Source organism: Rhinatrema bivittatum, chromosome 13 (assembly GCF_901001135.1).
Source record: "Rhinatrema bivittatum chromosome 13, aRhiBiv1.1, whole genome shotgun sequence".
NCBI classification, from domain to species: Eukaryota; Metazoa; Chordata; class Amphibia; order Gymnophiona; family Rhinatrematidae; genus Rhinatrema; species Rhinatrema bivittatum.
Window position 1 is genome coordinate 10,865,120 of NC_042627.1, and position 22,323 is coordinate 10,887,442.

General features: G+C 43.8%; 1 long non-coding RNA gene across 1 annotated transcript in view; it reads left to right on the forward strand.

Annotated features, from left to right (window-relative positions):
* The window catches only part of LOC115075397, a 46,622-nt gene extending 42,135 nt beyond the window's left edge, over positions 1 to 4,487 (forward strand). Inside the window, exon 3 of the long non-coding RNA XR_003852482.1 lies at positions 3,258 to 4,487. This is a non-coding gene — a long non-coding RNA (uncharacterized LOC115075397). The remainder of the gene's footprint in view (positions 1 to 3,257) is intronic.
* Positions 4,488 to 22,323: the final 17,836 nt, after the last annotated feature.

Sequence of the window (22,323 nt, forward strand, 5' to 3'; positions counted from 1 at the left end):
GCACGTGCCTCTCCTGCTTTCGGAGCACATATCGCTCTGAAAATTCACCTTTTAGCCTCCTTGTGGTAACCTTTAGTGACAGAAGTACTTTAGGGATCCGCCTTGTCAGCAATAGATTTTAATATGTTTAAGGCCTTTCTGTAAACTATTAGCTGGCTTGGGCACTGCCTAATATCTTTACGCTGATGACAGAGAGTTTTCTAGCTCTGTGATTTCTCCATTCTCTCAAACCTTGCCTGAAGAGACGATCTGCATTTCAGCAGTTAAGCAGTAGATGACTGTAAATAGCCTGGTGCTGAATATTGGGAAAATTGAGTTGATTGTTTTGTCTAGATTTCCTGATGTTAAACGTCTTTCATTACTGTAAGTTGGTGAGTCATCTATTGCAATTTCCAAGCAAGTTGGGAATCTGGGCATTATATTTGACCCTACGCTGTTCTTCCAACTACAAGTAAAAGTGGTATTAAAAAGTACTTTTCACAAACTCTGTTCTGAAGGTTGAAACTTTTTTTAAAGTTACGATGACTTTCTTAAAGTCCTCGAAGCTATGATTCTTACCAGGTTAGACTACTGTAAAGCTGTTTATACTGGACTGCAAACCTCCACTCTGACCACATTACATGCAGTGCAGAATGCCACAGCTCTGGTCTTAACATGTATATGGCGCTACAATCATATTTCACCTCTATTATCTTCCCATTCATTGGCTCCTGATCTTATGGGGCATAAGATTTAAGATTATGAGGTCCATGTTCAAAAGTACTTAGGCATCTAACTCAGAAGTTAGCCGGCTAAATGAATATTTGGGCACATATCCGGCTAAATTCTAGCCGCCTAATAAGCCAGCTAACCCTGGGATTCATCATTCAACATTCTGCTATATTTACAGCAGAATGACGAGTCGTGAATAAAAGGGGCGGGGCAATAGTGAACTGGCGGCCGCATTGCGCGGTGCGTTTTTGCCTAACGTGGTTGAGGCCATGCTGCACACTATCGCCCCTATAGCACCAATGGGAAAGGTGTAGTTACTTCCAATGCTACTGCCGGCGATAATGCGGTACCGGCATCGAAACTTTTTAAATCCCCACCCAAAACCTGCCCTAACCCCTCTCTCTCATTTAAATATTAAAGTCGCGATGCAGTGGTTATCGCATGTGTTAGGGTATTATCGCGATAACGGTCCATTGCATTTTGATGAATGACCCTGTAGGTTAGGGGCATTCTGAGGGCATAACTGGGAGGAGTTGAGTTAGCTGGCTAGATTCAATAGTGCGGTTTTACTATTAAATATACCTTCAAATTTAGCCGGATAAGTTTATCTGGCTAACTTTGCTAGCCGGACTGGGTCTGAATATGGACCTCTATGACGTTAGTGCAAACCTTGCCTCTTCTTTGCAGGTTTATGTCCCAGCTCATGCCTTGTGATCCGCAAGTAAGAATCTCTTGGAGATTCCTTCTGTTTGTACCTCACATCTCTGCGGAACCAGGGATGGGTCCGGTACTGTGGAATGCCCTGCCAGCTGATTTCAAAAAGTTTTGTGGCTGAGGTCTTCTAGGAAAAAGCTGAAGGCTCTCTTCTTTACTCATGCATTTTGGAGGTTTGGGTGTCACAGCGAGCCAGGCTTTACATCTCTTCAATCCAGCATTTCTATTCCTTCCTGAAATTTGTTAGGGCAGGCGTTTTGACTGCTGCACATTTGTTATTGTTTGGTGCTGTTTGTTATTTCTTTATGTACATGTATGAATATTAAATTCATAAAATTCATATGTACTATGTACATTTTATGAATATTATATTCTGTAGTCCTCCTAGAATAGATGACAGGCAGGAAACAAATATTTTAAATAAACAAAATAAATAGTTGCAAGTAGGGCTTGAGTGAGCTCTTAATTTATGGAAGATACAATAATTGTGTGGGCATGCATGCATACCCATTAATGTATGGAATGCTGTACCAGAGAAATTACATGCCTACAAAGTTAATCTCCCAAAGAATAAGGATGTGACAAGAGGCAAAAAGTGCCACATTCTAGGAAAGTAATTTCAAATCTGCAGACTAATGTTAATATGCATCTATAGATGTGCAAACAGCAAAATTTGTTTTTTCAAATAATTTGCAAGACTCAGCACAGAGAGGTTAAGTGATTTTTCCTTAAGGTCACACAGCGAGGGGCAAGAGAGGGCAGTGGCAGATGGGTCTGCGGATTTCTTATGTCTCTGTTTTAACTCTTTGGCTACACTCCAGCTGTTGGAGAAGTGGAAGTGGTGTCAAGTTTTGGGAAGTTAGGAAGATGTGAATTTCTCTTGGAAAAGAATAATGTTTCAGAAACGCTACCACTGCTGAGGTTGGCTTTGTGCCTAAATACACAGGGAAGTTGGTGGGAACATGTTCCAAGCAGATGAATTAATTGCAAGAAAGATGCTAACATGGTAGAATTAAAAAACCTCACAAGTAAGTAACATTTTTCATAGCAAGTATTTGTACAATGCCTGCTGTTGAGATCAGTTAGTTTTGTGATACATAGTTATCCACATGCACAGTTTAAGGAGGCGGGACAGATGTGGCCGGGTTACAGCCTTGGCTGGATCAGTCTGTCAGTGCAGGCTTAACATATCCCCCTGCACCGCAGAACTTGAAATCTGAGTTTGCTCACGGGGAAAGGCTAAGTGACTTTGTGTCGGAGACTTAAGCAGCATTGTAGCCCTTCTTACAGCTAAAACATTCCTCCCCCATCCTCCTTTCCTCTGCCCTGCGTCCCCTGCACTTTTGAGAAAAGGAATCAATCCGACGACGTGGCCTCTGGGGCTTAAGTGGGGAAACTTCCAGGGTGCCAGAAGACAAATGGGAAGGAAGCCGTCTTCAGAAAATTGAAAATGTGCCTTATTTGCCGAGATAATTTAGTGTAATTCCTTGCTAATGAATTAATGCCCCACTACTTGTTCATTATAGCTTTTCTAATTTGATTCAAACTCTTAAGTGCTATCCAACTTCATTACCAGTGCGTATTAATGCAGTTGAAAGTGAGGCCTTGCTCGGCTGAATCTCCCTCCATGGCAGAGGCGGCGAGGGTTGGTCCGTGCTGCCGGCAAGGAAAGGCTCCCTCCGGGATGCACGGATGCTGGGAACCCAGTAATAAAGTGCAAACTAATTGCACCGCTTTCCAATTTGGGGGTTTTTATTTTTTTGGGGGGGGGGTGTTGTTTTGATTCTTTTAAACTTAAAAAAATTTCATGGTTGTTTTTTTTGTCTTGCAAGATTTCAGCAGTGAGCATGGGAAAGAACATCTCTGAGCCACCGAGAATGCAGGTTTACTGCAGAAAACTTGGAAGGAGGGAACAAAGCCTACAGTACATGTGTGGGCAGGATGTAACGTGGGAGTTAATGCACTCAAATGAAAGGGTAGAACTGAAAGAAACGGAGACCGGATTAAAAAAAAAAAAATAGTCGCCAATTTCCTCACTTTCTCCCTCCTAAAGTTTTCCTGATACCAATTTATTTCACCAGGCATTGAATCATCTTCTCCCTACAAAACAATCTCTTTGTGCTGTGCTGGAGAATGTTCGGTTTTGTCGGAGGCCTCCCCCAGAAATGTACCTGCTGTAGACTAACTCTGAGGTGCTGAAAATGCATGCAGGAAAAGTATGTAGCTGTAAAGACAATTATTCCGCAACAAGTCAAATGCACATGTTAAAAATTAAAATGGAAGATAATGGACAAAAAGAGGGGTGAGCAAAAACTGCACATTATGTCCACAGCTACAGTTGGAAAGTAATTGGTGCATGATTACATCTAAGTGGAACAGCAGTCGTGGGACGGCGTTTGAAGCGCTTTGATACTGACTCTCTTCTTTCACAAATTTTTTTCAGAACTGCTTTATGAAAAAACAAAATTCCTGCTAATTGGATATTATGTTCCTGCCCATATTGGACTTGCTTGTTCTTCAGTAGTCAGGGCTGACTCTAGAGCAGATGGTGCCCTTGGTGGATTTCATTCATGGTGCCTCCCTCCCCCCACCATCTCACCTTACTGATTCCAAGCCATGATTAATTTTTTCTACACACTTTCTCCTCCCCTCTCCTCCCCCACCCATAGACCTGACCCCCACCTCTCCTTCCATCCCCTCCTTTCAGACCTGACCCCAGCAGGCTCGGCTGCAGCTCTTCCAGGGCACCATAAAGCAGATTTAGAAAACTTAGGCACCAGCCAAACATTTTTAGGAGGCAGGGAATTGTTTTCCTTTTTAACTTGTTTTGCTTGTGTGGGTCCCTGTCTGGCTTGTAGGGCTTAGGGGCTCACTTGGGAGTGCTGGGGCCAAATTGTGACTCATGCTGTTTCCTGACAGGGGGAAAGTTAAAGTCTTTCAAGGTGCTTAGGCTGTTAGGAGGTCTTCGGACATCTTGCAGTCAGAATAACGCACTGCCACACAGACTGGTTACATGGAATAGACTTAGTTTTTGGGTACTTGCCAGGTTCTTATGGCCTGGATTGGCCACTGTTGGAAACAGGATGCTGGGCTTGATGGACCCTTGGTCTGACCCAGTATGGCATTTTCTTATGTTCTTATGTTGTTCAAAAATAAATTCTTTACTGGAATAAAATGCAGAGAAACCTATAAGAACATAAAAATTTGTCGTACTGGGGCAGACTGAAGATCCATCAAGCCCAGTATCCTCCTTCCATCAGTGTCCCAATCAGTAAATAGATCCCATGCTGCTATCAAGCAGTGATGAGTAGTGGCTCTTTCTTAAATCTACTTGGTTAATAACAATTTATTGACTTCTCCTCCAGGAAGTTGTCCAAAGCTTTTGAAAACCCAGCTATGCTGTCTTAACCATATCCATGGTAACAAATTCCAGTTTAACTGTGCGTTGAGTAAAAAGAATTTTCTCTAATTTGTTTGAATGTATTACTTACTAACTTCATCTTTGTATTTTTTGAAAGAGTATATAACCAATTCACATTTACCCATTCTATTCCACTCATGATTTTGTAGACCTCTATCATATCCCCCCTCAGCCGTCTCTTCTCCAAGCCGAACAGCCCCAACCTCTTTTGCCTTTCCTCATAGGGGAGCCGTTCCATCCCCTTTATCATTTTGGCTATTCTTCTCTGTACCTTTTCCAACTATATCCTTTTTGAGATGCAGCGACCAGAATTGCACACAGTACTCCAGGTGCAGCCTCACCATGGAGCTACAGAGAAGCATTATCACAGCTGCTATTTTATTCTCCATTCCTTTCCTAATAATTCCTAACATTTTGTTAGAATACTAATGAGAATTACAAGTTCTTACTATGATACCCTTGTTTACTTGAAACCAATCTTTTCTTATGCAATGAAAAGTATATAAATGAAGCAATTAATTCTGTGTTTCTTGAGATACAATAATGTACAAAGTAGGAGCCACAAGATTAATTCAGAATCAGCCTGTGTGAAATTGTAAGTGAAAAAGTAAGTGAACCCTGACTGTCAAACATAGTGGTGGAAGTATTATAGTGTGGGGTTGCTTTGCCGCATCAGGACCTGGATGGCTTGCCATCCTTGCTGGAAATGTGAATTCTGCTTTACATCGGTGAATTCTAGAGGAGAATGTCAGGCCATCTGATGAAGGAGTGTGACAGAGTGCCCCTATTTTCCCCCTTAAACCTGTGTAGGACCAGGCTAGATGCCTGGTCCACCTCAATTTCCCCTGAGAGAGAGAGAGAGCTCTGTGGACGGAGCCCAACAGAGGAGGAATAAGAACTGGGATCTAGGAGGGGATAGTCAGACAAGGCCCAGGTCTCCAGGAGGAAGGCAGCTCCTGTGGAATAATACTGTCCAAACACTAAAGCTGTCTCTTTGCTAGAATGTTTACTGTGGCTCCTGCGATCTGCTGTGCTGTATGGATCATGGAGCCTACATGAAAGGGTTGTTTTGGTGGGGGCTTCAAATGCCATATCAGCAACATGAAACAGCAATCACTTTGGATAGTTAGGGAGGAGAGGGAATTAGAATGTGAAATAAAATCAGTGGTGCTTTCATTGGGGGGGAGGGGGGGTTAGACTTGAAACGCAGAATGAGCTTTGGCATATTTGATTACCAGCAGTGCTGGGAGGCCTTGAAATGCTGCACCCACAACTCTAGAGCTGCTCTTTAATCATGCTAAACCTAGGGTGAAAAATAAACAGAAAATGAAGGACTTTACTTATATATAGAGAGAAATTTTATACAAATAACACGGTAAAGAGAAAACAAACATTAGCATAACAATATGACCGGTCAGACAAGGCTTTGATAGGCAGTAGTGCCACTGAGAAAAGAGACTTTTGTTTTTATTTGGCTGCATTGTATAAATTTAGTATCAGCAACGAATCTGCCGTGCATATCCCTAATCTAGAACTTATGGCATTCTGCCAAGAAGATGCTGGTCTCAACTGAACACCTCGATGTTTCCCTGTTATAATCTAGAATCTAATCTAAAAGGCCTTCCGTCTTAAAACAAGTTTTTCTCAATATCAAACTGGAAAATTTCAACGTTCCCTGGCTCTGATCTAGTCCCTCATCTAAGAGTGTTCTTCCTCAAGATGCTGGTTTCAAATTAAGACTCTCAACGTTTCCCTAACCTAGTCTAGAATCTAGAACCTGGTCTAATCTAGAACCTAGTTTTACCCTAACAATTGGTAAACTGCCAGACGCTGGCAATCCTATTGATTGAACCCCGGTATGAATAGATACCCCCTTGACATTTCTCTAAGGCTAAGAACCTGCTGGCTAATTTCACAGCTGCAGCTCTGATCTCTGCTTATATAACCAGCTAAGGATCCCTATCTGGCCTACAATATATGTTTGTGAGGTCACAGTAATCTTTGGTAAATTATAATCCAGTGCTGGGGGTTTTTTTCCTATAACCTTTGGAAAACACCAAACAAAAAGCCTATGTCACATCTGAATCCCTTTTCCACAGACCAGGCAGAAAACAGGGACCAGGACATTTCTTCTCCTAATGAGAAAGATACCAAATATTTCCAAGGGATTCCCTAATGTACAGTAATAAGTGTTGAATGTAGATACTCTACACACACATCAACCATGCATAGAAAAAAATTAGATGTTCCCATGATTCCCATTAAAGAACATGAGGTGACACCTAAGTACCCACTCAACTTCATTCTGCTATACATTACGGCTACACATTTATCCTAACAATGAAAATTCACATCTCTCATCACCTGCTCCATCTAGCCTCTATGCAAACGGAAAATACCAATATCTAAAGCTCCTAATCCTTTCATGTTATCCAGTGGATGAAAACATTATAACATTACTGGCCTACACACAGATAAGAGAACATACTGTTACCCTCCCCCAGGGTCAAAACGGGTAATCATTCTTGCCCAATTCATCTCTTTACCTGTGCAGCCGTCTTGTCAAGCAGTGTAAACTTCACTCAGTGTATCTTTAACCTGACTCTGAAATAATGCCTGTTTTACTGTTTCCAGTGCCCTCAACAATGCATTTCTGTTCCTTTGAATAGTAGCACTTGCTGGGTTTGATTTTTCATCATACGATGGTGACTGTGTGTCTGTAGAATGTACGGAATGTATCTGTCCTGTAACCATACAATCAGACAAGCTCAGCTGGGCTTTTCCAGAGTGGGTACTGGACTACATACTTGATCTGATCTGTCTGGAGTTGGCATATCATGTACTAAAACTGGTATCGTTTGTGAGGTATCCCAAGTGTCAGGGGTACAAGGCTGAATCGTAAGAAATGACGGTGCTAGGCTGTTTGTTTCACCTGCGCTGAAAGTATTGGGACTCTGATGTGCCAGGTAAGAACTCTGCTGTAACTGCTCTGATTCCATCCTTAAGATGTGTCACTGTCAAAGTCAATGATTCAATTTCTCTAGCGGCCTCTTCTGAGTTCCCTATAAGCTGCTGATTCTCAGTAAGAAGCTCACTATGGCGGCTTGCCAAACATCTAAATGCTGGAAAAAAAAGTAACGTAGCTGCATTACAGCGTTTACTTTTGCTGGTCACTGTATTTATTTTGACATATTGTTCAAACTTACGTTCCAGGTCTTTCAGATTATCACAGCTTTCCCAAACTTCTGTATGAAAGGGATTCTGTCCTAGAGGGGTTACTGTTTGCTGCAACAAACCACTTTTGGTTTATATCTGTAAGATCAATATTTTCCTGATGTACCCTCTTCTTTTGTCCCCATTAAAGAACTTCATTTTCCCTGAATTAATGAAAGTGGCCTATTTAACTATTACCCCTACACTATACAATACCTATCACACTGTATAGAAGCAGTAAGTATCTCTTTTACCAGACACCTAGTAGAATGTGTTTATATCTGTGCCAGCATTTGATTTGTCAGGAAATTTTAGTTTTCCTTGCCTTTATACTGATCTTATCTTTCTGACCCTACTACCAATGCAGCTTCAAAACACAATATACAATCTCCCAAATACTTATTAAATCAAATCCCACCGCTTCCACCAATTGTTAAGGAAGTTTTAAATGATGGAATGTTTGGGTACTTAATGTATAGATCATATACTTGTGTGTTTTGAGCACAGTTGGCAAATGGAATGACAGATGACATATGTCAGCAGCCGTACTATGTACATCAGTTCTGACACTCACTCTGGCACGGATTCTGAGATAATGTATATAATGTAATTTATTGATGGTATTGTATAGGTAAATTTATATTTCAATGTTTAATTGTTCAGTTTTCAATTCCCCATACTATATGATATGCAAATAGTGCTTCTAACTACCCAGTGTCCTTCCTTTTATTACCACTCCTTGAAGTGACTTGTCTTTTAACATAGCAGGAGTCCATATCACCTCTGCATGTCTCCTTCTGGTCTTAGGCCCGTCTCAGCATGGTTTGGTCTGTCTCCTGGTCACATCTGTGGCTGGGCTGCTTACATCTGCTTTGAGCTGGATCTAGCTGTCTGGTCATACACCCAAGGCCTGGTTATCTTCCCAAGATGTCTGCATCGGGCTGAGAGTTTTAGCCCAGAGAGGTTGGGGCTGAGTGTTTGCTAAAAATCAGGCCTCCAGTCTCACTCTTATGATACTGACTTTTGCAATCAAGGAGCAGGATTGTATGTCTTTCACCTCATTGGTTGGATCTGATTGCATGTCTTTCATGCATGTATTGTACTTTCCAAGAGGCAATGAATGAAGCCCAGTTGACATTGGCTTGCACCAGCCTATAAAGCCAAGTTTTGCACCCTTCGTTGCATCGGAAATCAGACAGGTATCTCATCACTAGACTATTGGCTTTCTTGGTTGCCTCTCTACAATTGTACAATCAAAGCAGAAATTGCATTCTCATATGAGAAAAGCACTTAAATTGGACCCCAGTTCTATGACCAGCATTCATTCCTCGCACAGAATTGGAAAAGCATCATCTTTGTTCCATTTTCCTAAAAGCAGTTTTAATGTATATTTTCTTTTTCAAATCATCTAACTGAAAAAGAAGAAAAGATTGAAATGCTGAAAGAGGATCCTGTAACAAAGGAAAGATTTTCTTTTTCTTATTACCTACAGCAATTGAGAGCAAATCTGATGAAATGTTATTTGTTGGATATTACACTTTAAGTCTCAGTTTATGGTCTTTCATTAAATGTTCTCATTGCTGGAGATGGCATAGTGAGGGGATAAGATAGCTTCTATCATGTAACTTGTTGAATGTCTACTTTAATATGAGTGAAAAGGGCTGTCTAGTCTCTGTAACAGCTGAGGAAATGGTCCTTTTACTACCGATGTTTTTTTTGGCAATAGTTGTAATGTAATCCTGTCCACAGTGGGGTCAGATGACAGGGCATTAAACCCCCACTCCCCCTTTTGTGCACATTCTGAATCCAAGCCAAAAGGCCAAGAAGGGACTGTCCTCAGCTCATGAAGCAGATCCTACACTTGGATCTTATCTAGAAGGGTTTATTACAACATCAATCAATCTGTAAGCAATTGTTCTTTGCTAACAGGCAATGCACTGCAGTGTTTGCACTGGCAAAGTACATTACATTAGGAACTATCATCGCATCACCCTATTAAGTTGGTGCAAGGTGATCATGCCTTGAAGTCAGAGGTGTACTAAGGGGGGGTGACGGGTGGTGCCACCAGCATATATGAAGGTCCCATGGCGGCGCGAAGAAGTAACATGCTGGTGGGGTACCTACTCCCTGCTGGCAAAAGCGAGGCCTTGCAGTGCTGTCAGCCTTTCCCTGGAGCCGGTGGCAGAAGCAGAGGCCCTGCTCTGCATCCAGTGGCTGAAGAAAAGGTCCAAAATATGTATGAGAGAGGGAGAAATTGGCCCTGTGAGAGTGAGTGCCTATGTATGATAAGAGGGTGTGTGTGTATGAGTGTATGAGAGGGTGGGTGTATGTGAGTATGAGAGGGTGTGAGTGTGTGTGTATGAGAGGGTGCCTGTGTGTGTGTGTGTGTATAAGAGGGCCTATGTGTGTATGTGTGTTTGTAAGTGCCTGTGTGAGAGAGCATACCTGTGCCTGTGCATGTGTGTCTGTATGTATATGTGTAAGAGGGATTAAAGTTTGTGCGCTCTCCTCCAGTCCACAACAATCTCAGGATGACTAGAAATCTAAAAGTCCCAGGTTTGGAGAGCGAGATATTTTTTTAACCTTGTTAGTTTGTGGCTCCTGCGCGACCTGTGACGGCGCAACCACTTGAGAATAATGAGGGATGAAAAGCCTGTAGAAATTGGCAAAGCCTAAAAATCGTTGCAGGGAGCAAAGGCCCAAAGGCTGGGGCCAGTCTCGGATACAGGCCACCTTTTCCAGGTCCATCCTGAAACCGGTGCTGGAGACAATATACCTCAGAAAGGGGACAGATTCTTCTTCAAAGATGCATTTCTCCAGTTTTGCATAGAGTTTGTGGGTACGCAGGCGCTAGAGGACATGTTTTACGTCATGGCAGTGGGATTGGAGGTCTTTTGAGAAGATGAGGACATCGTCGAGGTAGACCACCACAGTGGTATAGAGTAAATCCTGAAAAATCTCATTCATCATTGCTTGGAATACTGCGGTGGCGTTGCATAGCCCAAACGGCATTACAAGATATTCATAGTGGCCATCGCGGGTATTAAAAGCGGTCTTCCCTGGTTTGATCTGAACCAGGTTGATGGCCCCTCAGAGGTCCAACTTAGAGAAGACTCGAGGTCCCTGCAAGTGGTCCAATAGTTCAGGGATAAGAGGCAAAGGGTACTGATCCTTCCTGGTTATGGCGTTAAGCCCTCGATAGTCGATACAGGGCCGAAGGGAGCCATCTTTCTTGGCCACGAAGAAAAGTCCGGCCCCTGCCGGTGATGTTGAGGGGTGACCACCTCCCCAGCTGGTTCTAGGCCCGGAAGTTTCCCGGCCTTTCCGGGCAGCGGGCCAAGAAATGCCCCTTCTCAGCGCAATATAGGTACAGGCCCAGGGTTCGACGGTGCTGTCTCTCCTCAGTAGACAGAGGACTCTGTCCTAACTGCATGGGCTCCTCCTGTCAAGTGGTCCTGGACGCCGGCGAAGTCCCCACCAGGGGTTTGGAGAAGGATGGCGCCAACTGGATAGGTCTGTGGGGCATCCGTACTTCCTGCGAGTGCTGCTGAAGGCGTCGATCAATCCGGGCGGCTAGATCAGTGAACACGTCCAGAGATTCGGGGACGTTCCGGGCTGCCAGCTCGTCCTTTATGCGGGAAGTAAGCCCCTCCATGAAGATGCTCCTCAGGCTGTCTTCCCGCCAGTTTAGCTCGGTGGCCATAGTGCGGAATTCAATGGTGTAGTCTGATAAGAGGCGCACCCCCTGGCAGATGTGGAGTATATCCAAACCGGTGGCAGCCCGCTGATCCGGTTCATTAAAGGTCTACTTAAAGACCTGAACAAAACGTTGTAGATCCTGAAGAAGAGGGTCCCCTCGTTCCCATAGAGGGGATGCCCAAGCCAGGACCTTGCCGTCAAGGAGGGAGAGAATGAAGGTGGTCTTCACTGCATCCAAAGGGAACTGCACAGGCTGAAGCAAGAAATGCTTAAAGCACTGATTGATGAACCCTCAGCATTGCTTGGAGTCGCCTGCAAACCGAGGAGGAGCCAGTAACTGGAGAGTGGACGCCATGGATGCCAGGGAGGCAAAGGGCATAGGTGCAGTAGAGGAGACGTCGAGGCAGGCATTCAGGCATTGTAAGGAGGCTGTCAACATCTCCAGGAATTGCTGCTGCTGCTGGATTTTCAAGGCCAGGCCTGGGATAGCCTGGAAACCAGAGAGATCCACCGGGTCCATGGCCTCAGCAACCTGTTGCATCGAGATGTGGACCCTTGGCCAAGGCGAGGTTGGTGCTGCCTATAGGGGCGCCCTATAGGTCCTCGATGTCTGTAGGCGGATGTAGGTGGTGGAGACCCAACTGGACCACCTTTACCAGCCCTCGTTCCCTGCAGGTTGAGCCCTTGGGTGCCGGGGCCGGAAGGACTTAGGAGCGGGTCTCCTGCGAGATGGTCTGAAGGTGTGAAGTGTAGGCAGGTCACATGGTCCGGGAATCAGGTCTGGCGGCGAGAGAGGAATCCAAGGACAGGCCAGAGGTCGAGGCAGGTGGCAGCCAGCAGAAACGGTGAACAGGCAGAAGGTCGGGGCAGGCAGCAGGCGAAAGCGGAATCCAAGGATGAGCCAGGTCAGGTACCAAAGGAGCAAGCCGAAGGGACGGAGAGTCAGGGCAGGAACGGAGACACTCGGACCAGGAACAGGAAGACACGGAGGCAACTAGCAGCCCTTAGCAGAGTGAGACCTGTTGCTGAGGCAATGATAAGGCAACAGGGGCTGTCTTAAATAGGACCAGTGGAGGCCTGTGCATCTGGGTTCCATGGGAAGGTCTTCTGCTGCGGCTCTTTTAAGGAGGGGGAGGAGCTGCGAGCACGCACCTAGCAACAGACGTGGCTGGCTGCATGGCGGCGGTGGGGCCGGCCCTTTTCCTCGCCGAGGGAGGAGAAGGCCCCAGGACAGCGGAGCAGCGGCAGAGGCCCGGACCCGCCCGACGGGTGAGTGTGGTCGGGCACGGGGTGCAGCAGCCGGCCGCCGTAACACTGAGTCCAGCACTTCCTCTCCTCCTGCTCAGACGTCTTTGGAAGCTTTCAATTTTGTTACACAGAATTTAACAGGACCTACTGAACTAAAGGCTACTAGCCCCATTCTGCAAGAGACTTTTGTCTCCTTAAGTCCTGGTAGTTTCACTCCTCTGCAGGTCATTTTACCATAGGTGAGCATTCCTCAGGGAGACCCGGTGGAGTTTGGAAGTTCCACATAGGTTTCTCAACCAGATGGGGAAAGTGCTGCTCCAGTTTTAAACTCAGACTTCAAGCTGAGTGACCCATATGGAGTTACAACAACTTGCAAAATTACCCTGGAAACACTGTGGGTAGCAATTTCTAATTTGAGGAAATCTGTTTCCTATAGGGTTGACTCTGTTTTAAGTTATCTGGTAGGAGTTTCCAGTCAGTTCAAGAGCCTGTTGAGGTTATAATCAGAAGAAAGAAATACAGAATCTCAAAAAGTCATCAGTCTATGTACGAAAGTAATCTTGCTCTTATGAAGGCTAACCAGTTGACATTTGACAAATTAGAGCACTTGGGGAATTTTACTAGAAGGTTAAATCTTACATTTTTAAACTTTCTCAAATGTGCCCTAATTTCTCCTCTTGAAATGCTCCAGAAATATTTCTTGGAGCATTTGAAGTTATCTACAGAGGCTATTCCTAAGATTAGTAGAGCTTATTATCTCCCCTATGAGAAAAGGCTAAAGAGGTTAGGGCTGGTCAGCTTGGAGAAGAGACGGCTGAGGGAGGATATGATAGAGGTCTTCAAAATCATGAGAGGTCTAGAACGGGTAAATGTAAATCGGTTATTTACACTTTAAGATAATAGAAGGACTAGGGGGCACTCCATGAAGTTAGGAAGTAGCATATTTAAAACTAATCAGAGAAAGTTCTTTTTCACTCAACGCACAATTAAACTGTAGAATTTGTTGCCAGGGGATGTGGTTAGTGCAGTTAGTGTAGCTGGGTTTAAAAAAGGTTTGGATAGGTTCTTGGAGGAGAAGTCCATTAACTGCTATTAATCAAGTTGACTTAGAAAATGGCCACTGCTATTACTGGCATCAGTAGTATGGGGTCTACTTACTTGCCAGGTGGCCTGGATTGGCCACTGATGGAAACAGGATGCTGGGCTTGATGGACCCTTGGTCTGACCCAGTATGGCAATTTCTTATGTTCTTAGGTACTTATGTATTGGATAGGAGAGGTGTGATCTCAATGAAGTGGGAGAATCTGGAAAATAAATGCATAACAGATTTAACTTTAATTTTTTGAAGCAATCTCAGCCAGAGAGAGTGGAAAGGGCTACTTTCATCTTCATTCAGGAGTCAGACTAGAAATGATACTACACATTTTTTTTTGGGGGGGGGGAGGGGGCTAAAGTGGTTTCTTTTATAGGCAATAAAGTGTTTGTGTATCATGACGTGATCAGAGAGACAACACAAAAGAAAATTATTTCTAGCAAAACGACAGAAAGTACTTGAAGTTGGGGCATCAATTCATTTCAAATTTCCTTGTAAGTGTCTTGCAAGGTTGAATGGAAATTGGTATGTTTTCTTAGGCTTTGTACAATTAGATAATTTTCTTCACTATAAGCCTTCTCCACAGATTTTGACTATTGAGCATTGTGAGTAAAACATGTGTATTATATACTGTGTTTTTTCTTTCTTTAGATTTCTTTTCTCTTTAATCTCTCCCCAGTTGTGGACTAAATAGTGACAAAGGGTGGAATTATTGTTTGCATTTTTTTTTTGTTCTTTTTGTAAAATTTTGTCCACTTATCTTGCTATGTTGCATGAAGGTTCTCTTGATTTATTATTTGAAATTAATAAAGAGATATATTTTTTTAAAAGCCCTTTAATCACAATTCTCCATTAAAATGGTATATTTTACATGTTTCCCGCACCCCTCTTAGATCTCTGAGGAACTAAGGCTTTTAAAAAGAACTGGACTTAGGTTAGAGCGAATTTGGAAACCTTCAGGATAATTAGCAGAAAAAATGTCAACACCTTAATTTATATAATACTGATCATTTTAGCCAAGAAGAATTATTATTCTGAGAAGCTAGTTAAAGCTTCACGCCACTGCTGAGAAAGATGACCCATCCACCAGGAAGCTTGGACTAGAAACTTCTGGTTCTTTAGATGGTAACACTCTGGCTCACCGTTTTGCTCCTAACAGGTTGATTTTAAAAGTGTTGCTCGTGCAAAAATGCGCCCCCCCCCACACACACATGTATGTGGGCTGCGCGCGAGCAAAGCGGATTTTAAAAAGCCACAAAACACATGCGTTTGTACCCATGCATGCATGAGGAATAAGGAAGCAGAAAAGGGGACCAGGGTATGGGCGTTCCATGGTGGGGCAAAGACTTGCACAAGTAATTCCGAATTTTAAAAATGAAACCCGTAGCGCTACACTAGATATCCAAGTGACTACTGCTGCTCCTGAGGAGGAGCAAGTCTATAGAACTCAAGTTTTAGGGCTTATAAAACAGGGTGAGGGGTCCGGGTCAACTGGGCAGCTTAAAGGATGAAGAACCAGAGAGGTCTGAAAGACCTTGCTATTAACTGGACAAACCAGTGGACTTAATTGGAAAGCTGAGAATATGCCTTGCGTGAGTATGTTTTTAAATTCGCTGACATGCACGTGTAAAACCGACATGGTCCTATTGAAGACACAGGCGCGCTAGATGTGCTTGAGTAAACTCTTAAAATTGGGAGCATACTTATGCGCAGTTGGTGCATTTTAAAACATAAGCGTGTCACCACACGTCTGTGTGATTGCTTCGTTATTTAATAAACTGTTTAAACATTAAAACATACGCACGTAAGTGCGTGCACGATTAAAAATTCGAGTAAATCCTTGCTTGCATGCAGATACGCACATGTATGAATACACGCACGCTCATTTTAAAATTGATCTCTAAGATTATTAATCATACTGATCTAGGGAATACATCTAGCGATGCAATACCAAGTCATTCTTTTGTTCCTAAAAATAATTATCGATCTTCCTTCTTAGAGGTCAGTTTGAGAATACAGACAAATGTTTGACAGCATCCAGGCTGACTTCTTTCTTGGATCTGTGCCCATCTAATCTGGTTAAGAAAGCCATATATCAAATCTGTTAGATGTATTAAATATGATAATAAATGCTTCTCTGAGAGTTGATGCATTTCTGGTTAAATTGATGGAAATGATCGCCTGTCCCCTGTTGAAGAAACCCAGTGGAGATCCACAGGCTCCAGGCAGTTACTGACCAGTAGCCAACTTGCCTTTTAAATTAATTAATTATTTTTCGCTAAACTGGTGGTGAGAGCGATATTATTTTGGTTTCAGCTGTTCCTGGAACATCATCAATCAATGTTAGTCTGGATTTCACTCACATTTCAGCAAAGAAATTGCTCTGTTATCTCTTTATGATGATTTGTTATGTTCTTTAGATAAGGATAGAGATTAATTGACTATATTGTTAGAGCTTAGTGCAGCTTTGACTCTGTGGACCACTGCATCCTATTAGGGGCATCAGAGATCGTACAGTGATAGGGGTACTGCCCTTACCTGGTTTGATTCATTCCTTTCAGATTGCTCACAGCTTTTTTTTTTTCTGGGAAATTGTCTTCCTCTAGGGATTCGCCTTATGTGATAACGCGGGGGTCTGTTTCATCTCCCACCCTCTTCAATCTGCCATTAGCAGATCTTATCTGATTCTTAGGGGTCCAGTTCCAGATGTATGCTGACGATGTACATTCATATCTGGAGCTGAGCCCCAGTAAAGAGGTGGCGGTGGATTAGATGTATACCTGTCTTTCTAAAACTGTTTCCTGGATGATGCAGAACTGCTTAAAAATGAACACACAGGAAATAGAGGTTCTAGAGATCTGGAAACCTATGATTCATACATGTGATTCATTCAAGTGAGCTGCTTCAGAGAACTGAGCTTGCCCGCATTTCGGGAGTCTTAGTGGTCTATGAACTGTCTATGGTCCATCAAGTAGCAAAATTTTGCTTTTTCCAGTTGTGTCAGTTGTATTGTTTTAAATCAGTTCTAGAAAAATCAGACCTAGCCACTCTCATTCATTCTCTAGTCACTAAAAGCAAGTAAATAAATAAATAAGTAAATAGATAAATACACAAATAAATAAATAATAGACTAGATTATTATAACTCCCTTTTGCTTCATCTACCAAAAAAAAGATTTAGCAAAATTACAGACAATTCAGAATTCTTCTGCTCAGCTACTATATTTCCACCCATGGGACCATATTTCTCCAGCATTATACACATCACACTGGCTCTCAATTGAGTTCAAGGGTAAATTTAAGGTTGTATCATTGGTCTTTAAAATATTACATGACTTAGCATTTACATATCTGAGGGACCATAACCACCGGTATTTTCCCTCCAGCTATGCTCCTGAAATGAAATTCTGTTCTGTAATTCTTCAGGTCTTGGATTTAGGCATAGAGAATGTAGGAAGCTGTCTCTAGTGCCAACTTGTTATAGATGCTGGAGCATGGCTTTTGCCGTCATTACTTCAACTGGGCCTGCTGCCGCCAGGGTGCTAGCTCTACAGCAGGAAATTTCAGCGCAGGGCCTTGTGAGTTTCCATGGTAACAGGAAGCCCATGAAAAAGGAAGGGGTGGGGTTCTGCAGGTCCTGTCAGCTTGCAGGCCTTATTCTGAAGTTTCCTGCTGTAGCTGCTATGGGCTGTTGTGCATGATAACCAATAGAGATGAAGGGGGATGCCTGGTGATGGGATGATCTGAGCAAGGGTGATGTGAGGTTTGGTCTCGTCGCAGCGCCACAGAATTTTGTGGGGAGGGGAATTCCTTCTGATTATTGAGGGGACCTGGGGAATTCTATGGGTGCCCCCATTTTAAATCTTGTCCTGTATTCCTTAAGCTGATGATGTAAAATTGGTGGTTATTAAATTTAATGGTAGATCTTAAAAGCCCTATGCATGCCAAATCAGGGAGATATGGGCGTCTCTCAGGCTGGCGCGCGTATTTTCAGAAGCATCCATGGACGTGCGTTATCTTCTGGGCCGTGCACAAAAGAAAAATTCCCAAAAAGGGGCGGGGCGGGTTTGGGCAGGGCATGGGCAATCTGGAAATTTAAATGGAAACCAGCGAGGTAGATTTTAAAAACATACACGCGCGGGTGAACAAAAGTACGCTGAATTTTATAAGATACGCGCGTAGCCGCGCGTATCTTATAAAATCTGGGGTCGGCGTGCGCAAGGAGGTGCACATTTGTGCAACTTGCACGCGCCGAGTCCTGCTCGCCCTGCCCGTTCCCTACCTAACCCCCCCCCCCCCCCGGCACTATCTAGTCCCCCTCCTACCTTTACCCGGAGGCAGTAGTAACTTACGCGCGCCGGTGCGGCAGGCCCCGACACAGGCCGCTGTGTCGGGGCCTGCTCATCCTCCTAGACTTATCGGCCGCATTCGACACAGTGAACCATCAGTGTCTCATTGAAAGGCTAGCGGAGATCGGCATCAATAATACTGCCCTAAACTGGTTCAAATCCTTCCTTCAGAATAGGCATTACAAAGTCAAGATTAACAGCATAGAATCCCCCCCTTTCATCTCTACCCTAGGAGTTCCACAAGGATCATCGTTATCCCCGACACTATTCAACATCTATCTTCTCCCTCTTTGCAAACTTCTTTCCGAGCTGAAACTTACCCACTACCTATATGCAGATGATTTCCAAATCCTGATACCAATCACCGACTCGCTGCAAAAAACCATTCTCCATTGGAACGCCTGTCTTATCCACATTAACAACCTTCTCTCAAAGCTCAATTTGTTACTTAACACCAACAAGACAGAGTTCCTTCTAATCACACAAGATGGTAGCTTACCGCTAAACAACCTTCAACTTTCAGTGTTCCCTTCATTCTCACCTAAGGTCAGGAACCTCGGGGTAATCTTGGACAGCCAAATGACCTTCACAGGCTTCATCAACAACACGGTAAAGGAGTGTTACTTTAAACTCCAAGTTCTAAAAAGGCTAAGACCCCTCCTTCATTTCCACGATTTCAGGTCAGTCCTACAATCCATCATTTTCTCCAAAATTGACTATTGCAATGCACTTCTTCACGGCCTGCCTGATATCTCACTCAACCCCCTCCAGTTGCTACAGAATGCAACTGCTAGGATTCTCACAAAATCCAACAAGAGGGATCATATTACTCCAATTTTAAAGAAATTACATTGGCTCCCAATTAAGTTTAGAATCCTTTACAAACTATTAACAGTCACTCACAAGGCCATACACAACATCACACCACTGGATCTTACAATACCTTTGCAACTCCACACCTCTGCCCGTCCTCTAAGACTAGCCCATAGAGGCACTCTGCAAGCACCTACCATCAAGACCTCCTTCAGAAAAAGAGCTATGTCCGCTTCGGGCCCCAAGCAATGGAACCTGCTTCCTCCTGAACTAAGACTTGAACAATGTCCAATCACCTTCAAGAAGAGACTTAAGACTTTGTTGTTTGGCCAAGCTTTCCCATAACCACTCCTTTCCGCCATGGCTTCAGTCCGTATAATCAGGTTACTGTCTCCCTAAGGAGGTTAGCATAGTCCTTCCCAATATAAGTTCCCAGCTTTTGCCCAAGTTATGTCTACCCATGTTTCTATACCTGCTTTCACCCTAGTTATGTTATCCAGGTTTCTCTACCCTGTTCAATGTAAGACAAGACTGTGTCACTGTTGTTTTTTGCTGGTTGTAATGTAAACCGAAGTGATAATTAATCCTGTTAATTGAACCTCGGTATATAAAAGCTATAAATAAATAAATAAATAAACTTGTGCTCATGGATGCAGCCATTTTATAACATGCACGCATATATGCGCACATTTTATAAAATCAGCTGGACACACATAAAGGTGCACGCCACTTTATATGGATGTGCGCATTTATTTATTTATTTATTTGAAATTTTTGTATACCGACATTCGTTAGGCATACATCACATCGGTTTCCATGTAACATAAAAACTGGCCAACATGGCTTTACAATGAAACTGATAATGGAACTGGGTGGAGGTAAGGGAGGGGCGCATGTGCCACTTCTACCACGTAACTGGGGGGGGGGGGGTGATTTTAATATAAACACGTGCTGACGCAATTACCAGTTAAACCTGCAGCTTGAGGCAGGTTTGGGGGAAAGGCACCCTATAGCTTTAAAGGGGGGTTAAGTTGATTGCTTAATAATTTAGGCAAGCCTGTGTATAATGCCTGCTGTATGGTTACAGATGTGCTACTATAAAGGAGGAACAGAATTGTATTGTTGCCAGTGAAGTGTTGACCTAAGTAAGGAAATAAAAGACGTGATTTATGCAAGATCGTGTGGCTGGTTGGCTTTTTAGTGTTTTCTGTCAGCAGAACAGGATGCAAGCAGCGGCCTGTCACACATCTCTACCCTTGCCTCCTCTCTTGAGGGAGTAAAGGGTGAGTTGTTTACAATATTTCTACTTCTCAACTCTGTTTCTACAACTGTTGTACAATATGACAGCAGATAAGGACCATTTGCCATCTAGCCTGCTCTGTTCAACCCTTGGTGCAATGCCATGGACCCCAGCCGATCTCAAGCTTTCTCGGAAGTAGGCATTCTTAATTTAATCAGAATTGCTTCACTCCTAACTATCCTGTATAACTCATGGCCACACTTTTTTATGTGTGTATCTGGGGAAGCAGGAAAGGCGTCAGATGTGGGTTGCATGAAATGAAAAATGAGTAAGTGAGAAAGTAGCAACCAAGCATGTTATCACTTCTGGGCACTCTCCGAGAGGTGCCCATTAATGCAGGCATTATTAAAACTGAGGGAAAGCCAGAGACGGAATGAACAGGAGGGCAGCCATCCGCGGGATTGTTGGAGAGACTTTAAATGACTTTTTTTTTCCTAACTGCTGCACTCCAATGCAAATAGCACCATGCATAATTTAAGCTCCTGGTCGCTTGCATAATTTAATTGTTGCTTGGCTTTCAGGTACAACACACATGGGGGGAGACAGGGGGGCGGGGGGAGATTCTGAGAATTTTGTTTTTTCTGTTGTTTAGGAAATGAAAGTAAATTCTTCTATGAGAATATTTTCTCTTAATGAGAGACTCCAGCCAGCACACTTTATGAAATATAAATATAAGGGTTATAACATGAATAAATAAGGCTTTTTATACTGCCTTTCATCCGTAAGGACCCTGATATGCATATGCACATACTTTCCCTGATGAAAATTATCCCACTTTACCTGCCCACAATTACCCCTGCTACTTTATGCACACAATACTTTTCCATAAGTTGTATATGCACACTTTTGAAAATGCACAGATGCATAAGTGAAAAACTTTCCTCATCCCTACCCCCTGGAATGCCTCTGCTCAGTCCAGGCAAATTTTATGGGTGAGCATGACACCTTTTGTGCAAGTTTACCTAGATACCAGGTGGGCAACAGGTGTGCTTTCTGCCCGTGAGTGGCTTACTCACCCCGATGCCATGCTCCCTGTTGCCGGTGTAACCTGGAGCACTGCTTCACCCAATGCTACACTCTACGGCGGGAGAAATGCTGCCGGCTCCTGATGCTGGCAGGACGCCACCTCCACCTTACATGAGGCAGGGGAACGCTGCCGGAGCCGCTGTGGTTTTCTCGGCTTGGGACCCCATCAATCTCCTCTCTTGTACCTGGTCTCTGCTGCTGGCATTTTCCTATGTGCGTGCATCTTCTTTCAATTTGAAGGGCCCACGGTGGGAAAAGCCCCGTGGCCCTTCTTGATGATGTCTTCGCCTTGTCATGCCTGCAGCCCTATAAAAGTGTTTCTCTGCCAGTCCCTTGCTTCGTCCCTGGAGTTCCTGCACCACCTCTTCGCTCCAGGAGTCTTTGGAGTTCCAGTTCTTCACTCCTTCAAGGTCTTCATGTTCTTTGCATTTCGTGGGAGCTCCTCTATGTTCTTCGTTTCATGATCCTTGTCTCTCGATGGTCCCTACATCTTCTGGTTGTTCCTGATGTCAAGTTCCTGATGCTCCATTCCTTGTCTCCAAGTTCTGCCTTCCAGGTCTTTTCTCTCGTCCACTTCTCCAGGCGTGCCAGCGTCATGGTCCATGACCAGCCTAAGGGTTGTATAATGCGCCTTGTGGCACAAGGCCTGTCTTCTTCGCTGGTCAAGTCTCTGGAAGTCCCTTGTTTTTAAATGCCGGGGTCCCGTCCCTAGTTCTGAGTTCCTGAATGCTGGTATA